The 15,269-nt window shown below is 32.2% G+C and overlaps 1 protein-coding gene across 1 annotated transcript in view; it reads right to left on the reverse strand.

Moving 5' to 3' along the window:
- Nucleotides 1-11,921, reverse strand: part of LOC118189077 (phenoloxidase-activating factor 2-like) — a 47,956-nt gene extending 36,035 nt beyond the window's left edge. The window contains exon 1 of the mRNA XM_035359621.2: nucleotides 11,720-11,921. The gene's annotated coding sequence lies outside the window, so the exon portion shown is untranslated. The remainder of the gene's footprint in view (nucleotides 1-11,719) is intronic.
- Between the last annotated feature and the right edge of the window lie 3,348 nt (nucleotides 11,922-15,269).

Raw genomic sequence — 15,269 nt, forward strand, 5'->3', positions numbered from 1 at the left:
TGAACCCCACGTGAGTAGCATTGGTGTGCCCCTTCCGCACTCATATCTGAAAAATACTCTCAAATATGAACTAATGAAGCAGTGGAAAAACTACTGGGAGACAAGCACCACAGGTAGAAGACTGTATGATTTCCAACCAAGAGTTAACCAAAATTTAAATAGCAGCTCTTCGCACTTCGCACAGTATCTGACAGGGCTTGGCCCATATATGTTCTATCTTCACAGATTTCGCCTAAGAGATAGTGACCAATGTATTTCTGGCAGTGATGGTGACCCAGATCACTATCTGTTTGACTGCTCGCACACAGGGAATTCACATTTAAAAAGACCAACTGTAATCAATATGCTGGCATGGTTCAAGAACACAATTAAGAATAAATATATGCTCAGCCGCATTAGAGACTGCACTACCATTGCTAAAAGCACTGCTGACAGCCTGGAGTGACTTCTTTCCTTGGACACCGTGCCGTCAGCAGCCCGCTCCGTACATATATTAATTTCTTTAATGGCTTTTGGGGAGGTTGCTGCTTTTAATTATATTTAATTTTATGATTAATCCAGAACTTATTTAATGTATTCCACAATTTGTAATGTATTTTACCATCTTTACATCTGTACCTGATTATTATAGCATCCTTATTGTAACTGTATGCCTAACATGTACTATAACAGTGAAAAGTGTTCCGCTTAGTCTCAGCATTCTTTCCATGTTCTGTCCTAATTTCAATGTTCCTCCTTTCGTGGTCAATCTCCGGAAGACACAGTACTAAGCTCTTTATTTATTCATGTATTAATTTTTAATTCCATCGACGGGATCTAACAGGTTGAAAAGCACCTAACCCAGTGGGCCAGCTGTTCCGTCGATGGCGAAAAGAAATGAAAGAAAGTAGACTGCGAACGTTACGCAGAACACTTGCAGAGACATTAAATTATTTTGAAGCAGGAAAGATGAAAAATGAGCAAAGCCCTCGTCGGAACTTCGAACTACAGACCTTTCGAATACGCATCGAGCGTGCTGACCTTCACTCAACGAAGGCGGGAGATATACCTAGTATACTCCTCCTTTTAAAGGGCGACTGAAGTTTAGGGGACCCAATCGCCAAATCCTGGTGGTGAAGAATCATCATTCACCAACTTTTAGTTCGGAACCACTGTAGAGTCATTAGGATTTTTTGGGGGGGAAAGCAGGATGCATGAAACATGAGCAATGCCCTCGCCAGGACTCGAACCACAGACCTCTCGAATAAGCGCCGAACGTGTTCGCTACTACACCAAGAAGGCATGCTAAAAAGGAAGAAATACCTTATACACTTACTCCACATAGCTTCATGGAAGCACCTAGGAGATACTAGGCATGACGATTGCCATGAAGAAGGGGCAGTATTGAAGAAATAAAATCTGTTTTGTGAATCCAGGGCACAAACTTATCTAACCATATGTAGTTGTATTTATTGCTTGCTCAATAAGTGTGCTACACTGTTTTTAAATAGAAAACCTTAATAATTAAAAATGCCGTTTTTGCAGATTTTAGAGTTCATAAAGTAATGTATTGTTGTATTATCTGTTTTATAAAAGCATTAGGATTAGAATTACCTAGATTATTGCAAAGTATTCGAGATCTGTCTGCCTAAGGAGAGGAACGCCTTTGCGGAAGACGTTATAAGAAAATCTGGCTCGTTACGCTTAGAAACGTATAACAAGCCAGATTTTCTTAAAAGTTCTTCCACATATCACTGATTTTCTTAAAAAAATCGGCCACGTATTACTAATTTTCTTAAAAAGCCAGATTTCCTTAAAAGGTCTTCGACGTATTACTGCTTTTCTTAAAAGGTCAGACACTTGTTACTGATTTTCTTAAAACGTCTTCCACGTGTAACTGGTGTGCTACACGTAGAAACCCGAATAATATTAATAAACACCAAAAACATCTCATGCAGGCTAGGACCATTCACTGGGACTTGAATCCGGACCAAAATATGAGTGTTCAGCGGGTGTTCTGATCTTCAACTGGTTGACGTTTTCGAAAAGATGTTCAATACCTGATTATATTAATATAATATTAGATAATCTTGGCTTAAAATTTCAGTACAATTTATAGAAACTGTTAACTCAAAATTTTTCTTTATCTTCCGCTCCTCGAACCATTCTGTAGTTTTGAGTATGTATGTAGGAGGTACTGGCCTAGCCGACGAATTCCTTGGGGTGAGCTGTCTACCTGTTATATGAAGTCGTTGGTCTTACTTTCCTCAGTGCCGTTCGTTTCATGTATTCCTATCGTTCATGTATATGCTGTTCGTCTCATGTATTTTCATGTATTCCATGGTGTCAAGAATTGACGTTCGATTGAATTTTTCGAACTTCAATTAGAAATGAGCCATAATACGACAGTAGATTGGAATAACTTCTTGAGGGCGGTATGTGCAAATAGTTTGATATTCTATAAAAGAATTAAAATCGGTGCAGCCAACAAAATCGTAGAAACAGACGAAAGTCTTTTTACAAGAAGGAAAACCAATGTTGGACGTATTCTTCCGGAAGAATGGGTATTCAGAGGTTTATGCCGGGAAAGCAAAGAATGTTTTCTGGTCGCCGTTCCTGATCGTTGTGCTTTGACATTGATGATTCAATTTCATTCAAGAAAATATCGAGGACGGCAGCATTCTACTTTCAGACTGCTGGAAAGGATATAAGCAAGACGAACTAATAAATGATGGGCATGAATATTTAACTGTGAATCACAGCTATAATTTTGTAGACCCCGAAACTCGATGCTATACCCAAACTGTGGAGCGTTTGTGGGGCAGTTCTTTAAATGGAGAAATAAACGTCAGCAGGTCACTGCTCGCCACCATTTAGAGTCATATTTATGTGGTGTCGACTTATTTTATGTGGTGTCGACTAATTCAAAAACTCAAAATTTTTCTGCAATATTGAATGATATTCGTAATTTTATGCCGCCTGTTTAGATTGTATTTCGTTTTGTTTTGATATTTTTATTTATGTGTAGAATATTCGGTACTTACGTACTATGACGACTACCTATATATCTTGCCAAAACTGGTGACCCTTGTAGGTTATAGAGCTCAGCCCTAACATAGATTACAGAGGGCACTAAAATAAAGAGTATTATCCCGGACTAGTCGCACTTGTTGTTATCACACCTTTTTTGCTACATTTACGCGGATTATTACGGTTGGGTTAAACACGTGAAACTTTTTATGATTATTTTTCCCAATGGGTATCAACATTTTCTAACTTCCTTTAAATGAAAAAGAAGCGATAGAATTTTTCAGAAAGGCTTGGAATTTTATCCAAAGAACGCGTGTGAATAAACGGCCGTGATATGAAGTTTTATAATTCAGGATTGTATTGGAAATCCAATGTCAACAACTGTCCACAAAAGTTTGGTGTCTGAACTGGTACGTGATTTGAACACAGTCGTATTGAATTTCTAAAAGCTTTAAGATTTATTTATTTTCGGGCATATGAACAGTCGTGCATTGAATGGTGCAAACATTAGTTGGATTTATCCGATAAGACTGTTATTGATAGTAATGATTATATTCGTGAAGTGAGTGTGAATGATTTGGAGGATACTCGAAATATTAAAACTGGAGGGCCCGGAATGATTGTCGAAATTGACGAAAGCCTTTTTACGTGTCGAAAGAAGAATCAAGGTCGTATCTTGCCACAACAGTGGGTCTTCGGTGGAATTTGCCGGGAGACAAAAGAAACATTTCTAGCCAGAGTTCCAAACCGGAAGGCAACAACATTAATGCATGAAATCCAAAATAATATTGCTGAAGGTTCAACAAGAATGTCAGATTCGTGGCTTGGATATCAAACAGAGAAGCTCATTGCTGCCGGTTTTGAATATTTTAAGGTGAAACATCCATAGAATTTTGTTGGCCCATCTATTCAGACTCATGCTCAACATGTTGAAAGGAAGTGGGGTTCCACAAAATGTAGGAACAAGCGACAACATGGGACAAGCCGCCATCATTTGGATATCTATTTAGCTGACTTTATTTGGTGAAAAAACAGGAAACGCCTTTCGATGCTATTTTGACCTTTTCTTTTAACCAGTTTTAAGTAAGTTAATTTTAAATTTCTAATTCGTATTTAGTATAATATGTATATATATATATATATTCGGGATTTTTGGCTTTTAAGTTTTTGTTCCTTTATAGTTAGGGCTTTTATTTTTAAAAGAATTTATAAACATAAACTAAAAAACGCCAATGAAGATTTTTATCGGCAGATGTTGCCAAGGTAGTCGTCATAGTACGTAAGTACCGAATATTCTGTTACAAAATTAAAAAGAAAAATCTACTTTCTTTAAAAATCAAGAAAATTATCGAAAATTACTTTTTACAGAATTATTTTTTTTTATTCTTTTGAACTCTATTATTATTTCATAACTCAATGCTTGTCGAACAGTGTGCTTAATGCTGTCGGAACAGAAGCGGTAAAAGTCTTAAAATTTCATCAGATTGCTTGCTTCTCTGAATTTTAAAGCACAAAGCAAAATCCAACACATCTGAATGTTGGCTATCGATTATTTTTCAAATAATCTGTATAATGTCTTAGATCCTTTTAAGCTTATTACTCAAAAATCTATTGCTTTTTAGTGTGTTAAATGTTTTCTATGAAAGAAAATCTAAGATTCTAAGGTCTTCAGTTTTCAGATTAATGACAATCCGTTTCATTAACTATATTAAAAAATATTTGTTTGTAAATTGCTTATTTACAATTGAATTATTTTAACGTTGCTTGGTAACATAAGAAACAAAGTTACTAAGAAGAAAGCAAGAAATTTAGTTTTTATTTATTTACCGCATAATGCATTCCAGGAAATTAAAAAATGCACTTTGCAAATTATATTGAGTTGATTCCTTCCGATTATTGATTTACTATTAGTTGAACCAATGTTCTCTACATTGTTCTTCTGAACTTGCACCCAAGAAGCCGATTTGCCAGTTCACTCCATATCCTATCATTTCATCCTATCATTTCTCCTTCATTTTTCGCCCAATTGTATTAAATTTCACTCTTTCTTCATCGAAATTGTAGAAATCAAACAAACTGAAAACGTTTTTAAGTTCATAAAAGCCAATGAAGCATTAAAAATGAGCTGTCAAAGAGGAAAAATTTTAGGTATAAGTTTACAAAATGGTATGGATTATGTTCAGCCAGTAGGAAGAAATGCTAATGCTATTCGCGATTCAGTGAACAAAACTGCAACTACGAAACCACCAAGCTTTTCCATTTGGCCATTTTTATTATTTTCCAATATTGTTGGTTTACCTATACGATACAGAAAAATGGTGGGAACTAAATCTATATCACGAAATACCTGGAAAAGTATATTCATTGTCCTTTTTATGACGCTTAGCTTGATACTAATTATAATCTTAACTACTGTGTTTAAACCAAAGTTAGCAGCATCTACGATATTCCAAATTATCTGTGAAATATTCATTATAAATTATCTTCATAAAAGACGGAGTTATATACTTAAATTTATTAGAAGATTTTCTAAAATTTGTGAAAATCTGCTGCCTGAGGATTATTTTACAAGAATTAACCATCGAATGAAAATCGTCACATTTTGCATGATAGGATACGTCGTAGCCAGGATTGTTAATCAAACTTATGTAATAACTGAAAGCATACTGAATAATGGATTTTTAAAAGGAACTTTGGCACGTTACAACAATGAAATTATGCCTCATTATTTGATAATGCCTTTGTTAATTTGTCTACGTTTACGGTCTTCCTACATATCACTACTTTGTGGTTCTCTAGCTATATCCTATATTTATGTCTGTTGGATTCTTGTAGATCTCTTAAAAAAGCTTATGTTGCTCCTGCAGTTATCTAAAAGACACAGATATTTATTTAGATTGTATATGGATATTAATGAGATACTCAAATCGATAAACATTATCTTTTCGTTTCCAATATTTGCAGATATTTTATGCTGCCTTATTACGTTATTTCGCTATGGCTATCGATTTTTATTAGTAGAGGAAAGTTTAAGTTACATTATATATACTTCGTGCAAAATGCTATATAATGTATCCGTTATATGTACGGTCATTGTGTTCGGATCGACCGTTAACGAAACATCTGAAGAAGTTGGCAACTTTATGAAGTCCTTGCCAGGTCAGTTTCCTAACCAATACATGGAACTGAAGATTCTTTTAAAGAGATTTCCAATGAGACCAACTACATTAAAATTATGGAATATATATGCCATACATAATTCTCTTATCGTCACAACTTTTGCATCACTGTTAACTTATGGAATTCTTTTTGTTACTTTGGCAAAACAGCCAAGTAAATAATGGTTGTTTTCTGCCAGTAACGGAAGCTATAGTTCAAGGAAACAACGGGTGTACAATCCGTTCAAGAAATCTACACATTCTTATTATAAACTTATGCTTGTAGGACATATGTGCTTTATGATACTGAATTCGCACGTTCGTATCGTCACTTTAAGAGTGACTGGAACGAAATGTTTTCTGTATTGCATGTTTCAGTTTATTATTGTTTATGTGCAACAAAGCTTGAGAGAGCGCACTTTGATAGCAACTTGGTTTCTATAAGTTAAGCATACGATAATAAACTCGATATAACTGGAAAATTTATAATGTGACTAATTCAAAATTTTACATGAAGGTAGGCAATTCTGTTATATTATCATAATTAAAATGTTACAGTAAACAAAATAAATTTAGATGTACTTATAAACATTTCTATACGCATACTAAATCAATTCCAATAAAGGCTATGCAAACGAATGAAACATACCTTAATAAGGAATAGGATTACTTCTAATTCTCTTATATAGTTTAAAGCAATATTCTGCACGTTGAATTAAATATTTAAAAAGGCAGTAAATTCTCTAATAAAAGAGAGTTCAATGGAGGATCAAAGACCAACACTGAAGGCTAGGCCATTCAACTCTTTTCCAATTCACATGCTGACAACTCCATTTTAAGACATATTTCTCTGGCTTTTATTCTTAAAAGGACTTAAACGCATTATACTCTGATCTCCCTTTTTTTCACGTAGTCTACGCCGAACAGTAGTCTTTGATATCGACCTTTTAGTTGTTGAAGTTGCCATTGTCTTAGAGTTGATGGGGTACTTGTCATCAAACGGCTTCGATGACCTTTGGGTGACCAGCAATAGGTGTTCCAACACCGACTCACTCATTTGGCAGTTTTCTAAACACGAGAATTTATAGAATGATCTTAAGCAGAGATAATAACCCCATTTTTTATAAAGATGTCTTGCTTCAAGAAGGCCAACAGTACATCAATATTGAAAGTAATACACTTGTTTATTTTGAGTCATGATTTTCATCTAAGAAAAGATTTTATAAAATAACTTTTATTTAAAACTCATAAATTAATTAACTAAATGAAGAAAAATATATAGTTTAATAGAAATATATGTGACAGAAACAAGAGATTTAATAATTCTGCTTAGAAAATTTATGTACAATTTTCTGACACGAATAATAAAAGTGTGCAGCACCCTCAATAAATTTATAAAGATAACTTTGTAGAGAGAATTATTTAATCGCTATGTTCCCATTTAAATTATGTAATAAATTGTTTTTCTTCTCCTAGTTTATTAGTCCAAAGGGGCTTTGTCCCTGAAAGACAATTGTTTTCGTTTTGCGATTTTGCGTTGAATCACTATAAACGGCGAATCTCTTTTCAAACTGCTGCCATCAAATGTTAGAGTCCTGCATTACTAATATGGGCATGTGGAAGAACAAATTTGAAATTTGGAATTTTTTTATTATCGATTTCATATTTTGTAAAACTTTAGCGAGTTTTGATTAACAAACTCAAGGATTTCAAAGCAAGCAATGGCAACGTTGTTGTAATTTTATTTATCTGTCTATTAACTTTCAAGGCACGTTCTTCACTAAATCATTCAGTTGAAATATAATTTTTAACTATGAATAATCACTCTTTCACTCCCAACAATCCTGTTACGTTAAATGGTTGAATAAATCCATAGATTTATGAAAGAATCAGAATTTTTTTTAAATCTCACATGAGCTTCATTTGAAAGATTGCTTAAGCGTGCAGAATTTGAGCTTTAGTTTATCAGGATGGGACGCAATATCTTAACATTCAAACTGAAGAATCGATAACCCTACTGTTTCACATCGCAGCATATTTTTTAATACATAAAATCCCCCAATTAATATCTTTTTATCATTCTCATTTTAAAAGAGTCAGAAAAGTCTGTTTTATAATCAGTGAATCTTTCAGAAATTTTAAAATCAAAAGCGTCAAAAAGTGGAAAGAAATCGAACGGTTTCCGAAGTTTCTCGAAAATATCAGACATTAACGTGTACACTTTCATTCAATTTCCATTTAAAAGATTTTTTACCTCTATAGGTAGTAGACTTCTGAGATTTTGGGTTTGTTTGCTAACCGAAAATACGCATAAAAAAATCCTTTCACATTAAATTTATAAAATGAATATCGAATTTTAAAAGCATCTTTTTTCCAGATTGTATTGCAATTCACAAACAGTGTGTGTACAGGGGTTGAAATCTATAAATTATCGTGACGTGATTTAAAGCGGAGAACACAAAGAGTTAATTAAGTAAAGGCTTATAATAATAAAATGAATCCATGAGAAGAGGATAAAAAAAAGAAAGTAAAACAGCAGCTTAATAAGACACCTTTTACAACAAAAATGAATTTGTGGATTTTATAATGATAACATAATGTTTAATAAACTGAATTTTTAGATTTAACATACTGAAATTTAAAATTATCTCTTTTAATCTAAAAATTAAAGGAGAACTTCATTAAAAAATTTTTAAATCAGAAACAACTGAAAAACAGTTATACTCAGAAGATTCACTAATATTTACTTAAATAAAAAGAATAATTAGAAACTGCTGTTATGAATCAATTGCGTCATTATGCGCCATCAATATGCGTCACTTGTGATCTTTGGAGCACATTTTAGTTCTTGTGCAATAAAAAGTATGAATTTAGTTGAAATTAAGTAATTTAGTTAAAATCAAAACAATCGAGCTGCTTTAAAAGTGCAGTAAAGTAATTTCTTTTTTACTTAATCATCGAGATAAAACGTTCTTCACGTCACCCTAAAAAAATTATAAGCATTTCAAAAGTTATATTGCAGGATTTATATTAGTTTATAAATTTATTAAATTATTTGGTACTAGTCGGTTTTGAAAGCCGTAAAAAATCGCCAAACTATTGTTGATGCCAGCGCTGCCAAAAATAATTGCGGCAACCCTAATGCAAGAAAGGAAGTATAATAGTAAATAACTTTCTAAGATTGATGTTTTAATTTAGATGAAATGTTAATTTCGTATAATACACTTTTATTATTATAATTTATATAAAATCTGATGTATACACCACATGACTTCCTTGTAAGGAATATTAAATTATACGCATTTTTTCTTGCATTTCATTTAAACTTATTGGATTGAATTAAATCTACTTTGCCGACATCGCATAAACCACAATAGAATAAATGCATTCTTTAAAATTCACTCTATTTGCTTACCATAGCGACACTCTGGCGCTAGGTTCACTTAACAGTATCATATTTCGTTCATATTATAACTCAGAATGCACAAAATTTATATCGTTTAAAGAATTATCTAATCGTTGCCCACATTTTCTATTCAAATACTATAATAAAGTTAGAACTATGTATAAAAGAAATTAAGCAAACAAAACAAGAAACAGTTTTTCACAGACGATTGAGTACTTATCATTCAATTAATTCAGTTTTCATTTCGCGACAAGGCAAAAATGCATAAAAACTCAAAATATCTGTATTAAAAATTACGAAGTAAATCTTAAACACTTATTTCCTCGAAAAAATTCCAGAAAGGATTAAGCATGATTCAATTCGCAATAATAAATGAAGGCGTTATCTTTGTTGATCCGAAGCTAAGTTTCTCTAGATTGGCAACAAATCCACTATTCTGCTGTTTCAAATGTAAACAAGCAACGGCCGCCATCAAAAACATTATTAGGCTTAGCGGCCCTTAAACAACTTTAAAATTGTCGATAATTCTAAAAATATTGCAGACAGATTTACTAAAGGCATAAAATCCTTAACCGGAAGATAAGAACAACATAATTCAATCATTTTTAAAGCAAAACAATTTACAAACATATAAGAGTAAAGAAACTGAGATCACTGAGCCGGGTAACAGAGGGGATATATATATAAATATATTTATATACGTTTGGTGCGGCCGATTGCAACCAAAATACGAGGTGCACATGTACATGTTATAGCAGCCCTATATACAAAATTTCCACGTTCTGAGGCTACTCGTTTTTGAGTTATGCGAGATTCTCTTCAGAATTAATTTTAAAGCAGTTTTATAATTTTTTGGAGGAAAAGAGTCTTTTATTCTGTCTTTACGTACAGATATCACTCAAAAACATCGTTAAATTTCATTCGATAGTGGTCAAAATTGATATTTTCGTTGAAATATGCTGCCTGAAACTTTTCGCGATTACAGTACTTCCTTTTTACTTCGTACAAGGAAGTAAAATGGCTGAACATGACTGAAGGGAAGCATAAGAGTAAATAACTATTTCAGATTATTTTTATAATTTATATAAAAATTGCTAAACTGAATAGATGCCTGCATCGCTATTTCGCTACCGAGTTATCGCTAAAGCATAATTTCATCTTGTTGGTTATTCAAACATAATTTTCTATAATGAATGATGCCTTTTCTATGAAAAAAATTCTCGGTGAAGTGCAAAATCACCCACTAATTTGTTTGCCGCTTTTTACCTTCTAAAACCTTCTAAAGTGACATAGCATGAAAAGCAAATACAAAAGCACAATCTGAAATTTTACTGTGAAGAAATCTAACTAATGAAGTAATCTGACTAATAACCGCTGAAAAGAAAGCCGCTAAAAGCAATCACCGCAAATCCGGAAATACAATCCCTTGGAATTCAAAATCGAATATTATTTGTATAGTTTGAAAATTATTCAACGTCTAAAAGTTGATATTAAATTGTTGAATAAAACTCTAGAAATTCTTCAAGAAAATGGATGAAAAATATAGCATCCTCAATTATTGATATTGTGCTATAATTTACGTTAAAATCTAGAATAAACTAAGTTTTTGTTTACTTAAATATGGGAAAGCACTCGAGGGCTATCTACCTACTAATAGAGGGCCATTAAAAAACGATGGCAGATATTTACTTACGTTATTAAGAAAAGCATATATATAATCATATATACACCATTTGTTAAATAAGGCATTAAAATAATCAATTTTTCTGTGGGCAGAAGTGAAAAAGTTTGAATAAGGAACTAAAAGGATAATTTTTAAAAAAATACAAAGTTTCACCTCCCTCAAAACTAAAATTTAATTTAAGAGATTAACTCTCTATCAAATGTTTTGTTTGTCCTAAATTAGCAGACATTAAGATTTTCCCGTTTTGTTTAATCTGACATGTAAGCAGTTAGAGAAATTGAAATACTGAAATGACAGTTGATGAATAATGCATTAAAGTAAAATGTGAAGTTAATTTTACTTAAAAAGAATGTAATAAGAAGAGTATTTTGGCATGGATTATAATTTAACTGTTTCGTGTTACTTAATGAAAACATTTTTCTTCCGAGTAAATTCAGTTATTTTTAAAGATGTTTTACTTACTTCAGTATCTGGTGACACTTTTTAAGAGGTTCGACAATCAACAAGAGGACTTTCTCGTCTCGACGACAGACGTTGACAACAGAGAAGCGAAAGCTTTTACCGAATTTTGAGAATGAGGTCACACAGATTCACGAACCGTACATCGTCATAACTATATAACACTGTTATGACCGACATGAAGAAAATGGGTGTGGAACGTTAATAGAGAAAGTGCCTTCCGTCTCGCCTGCATGGAAGAGAATGCAAAATCTTTTATTATGATGAGCACACAAGAAGAACAAAATTCTGTTGTAAGAATTGTTGACATAAATTACATTCTTCTAATTGGAAAAATAGAGCTTGTGGTTCAGACGAATATGAATTGCAGTTTCCGTCCACATAAGTCTTGATATTTCCTGGAATGTGACAGTGGGATATACATTCACGTAAACGGCAAATAATTAGTAAATGTTATTAAATACAGCATATTTCAAATGTCGAGAAAAATAATAAAATAATTTGGAATTTTCCCTCCATTTTAAATATTGAATTACCTAGTCATTTATGGTTACATAAATAAAAAGCGTAATTAAAAAATAATACATAATTAAAAACAAAACATAATTAAAAAGCGAAATAAACACTCTCTGAACTGCTTAACCTATTTGTCTTTCCGCTTAAAAGCTGAATGATTAGTAAATCCTGTTGGCACAATCTTTACTTGAATAAAGAAGCAGTATGTGATTTATGAATAAATTTTTATACTTCATTTCCAATTGTAATCACTTGATTTTTATTGCTCTTTAAAGCATAAATATTACGAAATCTATCCAAATTATAAAGTGATAACACTTAATGACAAGCTGCAAAGTTTGAGACAAATTTCTCAGGTTTGAAGGATTCTGAGATTCTAAGGATTAGTTTCAGGCAAATTTTAGAATTTAAAGAAAGGGATAAGATACTAGTTATTAGATTCCTAACTGTAAGTCTAACTAAATAAGTCTTTAAAACTTTTCCTTATATTCTCCGAAATATTTATTTTTATTTCTGTAATAGACTTTTACTATACATAACTTAGAACGTTTCAAGTCTGTTAACTATTCTTTCATAAATTCCATGTACAGCTTATCCGTGGACACCAGGGAACAAAGAGCCTTGACTCACTTTGGCATCAAAAGTTTGTATATAATTTATGATTCCTCCAGAATTTAAATAACCTTCCAGACGCGGGATCCGTGAATCACCTTTTATCCCAAATACACGATGGGAACGTTCTTATGATGTTGGCAGAAATAGGGATTTACGATGCGATCAGTTTTTCAAGAAGAAGAAATATGATTTTTTTTTTTTTTTTTTTTTTTTTTTTTTTTTTTTTTACGCTTTTATGAATTTTGTACTCACGATCAGAGGGTTAAGAATAGCATTTCGTTGGCAAAATAGATGTGTTACTGACGTTTATGCCCCAGACGTTTAGGTGATGCACTACACGAAATTAACGCTGTGGACCTTCATATTCGCATGATATGTAAACAAATTCAAATCTTTTTGTACCCACCTTGCTCTATTTATTTTGTACCTAAACCACTTAATTTCACCTAATTATATACTCTGCCTCTATTTGTACCATTTTATCTCTTTTTGCTCTTACTAATTGCTTAAAATAGTTATTATGAAACCCTGATGGGGACTCTATATAATACTTGTACGGCCTATTAAATTACGCATATATTTTGCTGCGCTTCATTTAAACTTATTTTCTGGAATTTCATTTGAGACAGATATATTTCTCATTCAATCAATTCAGTTCTCACTTCGAACGAAAGCAGCAATACATAAAAACGTGAAACATCTTCATTAAAATTTGTAAAATACCGAAAAAACATTGTAAAATTCTAAAATACAATATGCTGTAAAAATAGTTTTAAAATCAATTTTCGCAATTGAAATTAGAGTTTCTAACCGAAATTAAGCAAATCGGCCAACAGGCAGGAAGACCAAATTTTGGTACACAAAACTGAAAGTAGCTTTTGGTCGCACTTTGAAAAAAGGCACTAAAGTTGGTGCACGTACTGATTTTAATTCACTATTCTACTAAGAATTTTAAAAGTAAACAAATGACTGCCTCGTTAAGCTTAGCACCATTTAAGTTTTAAATTGTTTTTAATTATACAATTATTGTATGCAGTTTCACTAAATGCATAAAACTCTAAAGCGGAACATAAGAACAGTATAATAAAACAACTTTTAAAGCAAAAAATGCGCAATTTAGCAACAAATAAGAATAAAGGTACTGAGCTCACCGAGCCCGGGAACAAGGTGAGGAATATATATGTAATAAAAGTAAATTTCAGAGAAGTATTAATGAAGGAACGTTGAGACGTAGAAGCATAGATCCATTGATGAATTCATTTTAATTCCTTTTTACAATCCTTTTTTGAAATAAAGAGGAAATAAAATTGTATTCTGTAAATACATACAATGTCACGCAAAAAAGTATCACTCAAATTGATTAGAGAGCGGTGAAAATGGATATTTTCGCTGAAAAATGATACCCGACATTTTTTCTTTACTCCTTTACTTACTAACTTTCCTTACTTCCTTTACTCCGTACAAGGAAGTAAAAATGATATATATTAGGGTTTAAATGAGCTTCCAGTTAGTTTAACTTCGTTGCATTCATACAGTATAACTTTATCACACTGTTTAATGCTTTTAATACTAAATCAAAATTATTGCTTTTTTTATTATACTAGTTTAACCGTTTCAGTCCAGCGATCTGAAGCAACGGAAATTATACAATTAACTACATTTTATTTTACAAATTCTTTAACGGGACAACTACTTTTAATTATTTTTAGGAAAGGACTGGAAGGAAAAAAATATGTTTTAGAGCATTTTATATTTCAGTGCCTGAACGAATCTTATTGTTTAACATTCAATACAGATAATGCAATATACCTTACTTCTTTCCCTCAGTTATTCTGAAATATGTTTATATTACTTTTGGTATGCTATTTATTTTTCAGTACTGATATTAACTCAAACATCAATTATTTCATTATAATTATTAGCTCAAATATCAACTCTTTCTTTTTAATTTTATTTTATTAGCTCGAAAAGGGCTATTTGTCCTGAAATGGGATTTTCCGTTGGTTCACTGTAAAAGGAGTATTACTTTTCAAATTGTTGCAACCGAAGTTTATCGCCGTGCATTATTTTTAAAGAAATGAAATAATGAAGAATCTGCAGCTGTGTATGTATGTTCCTCGCATTACCTAAAAACGATGGTACTTAGAGCCATCAAATTTTGAATAACGTAGTCTTCTCCCCGATGTGTGCACCTGGAAGCCCCAATTTTGAATTTCGAATTTATTACTTTTTATTTCGTAAAAAATTTATTAAAACATTAGTGAATTTTTTAATTAAAACAAACTCAACGATTTGAAAGCGAGCAGTGGCAATGCTGTTCGAAACAAAAATTTTTATCTCCAGTGCGCGAAACTATTGTCATTCGGAAAAATGTAAGATATTTATCGTTCAGTTTTTAACTAACAGAATCGGCTCTATGAAA

The sequence above is a fragment of the Stegodyphus dumicola genome, chromosome 4 (genome assembly GCF_044657685.1).
Source record: "Stegodyphus dumicola isolate Sdum_Otavi_A_Nest chromosome 4, ASM4465768v1".
NCBI lineage: Eukaryota > Metazoa > Arthropoda > Arachnida > Araneae > Eresidae > Stegodyphus > Stegodyphus dumicola.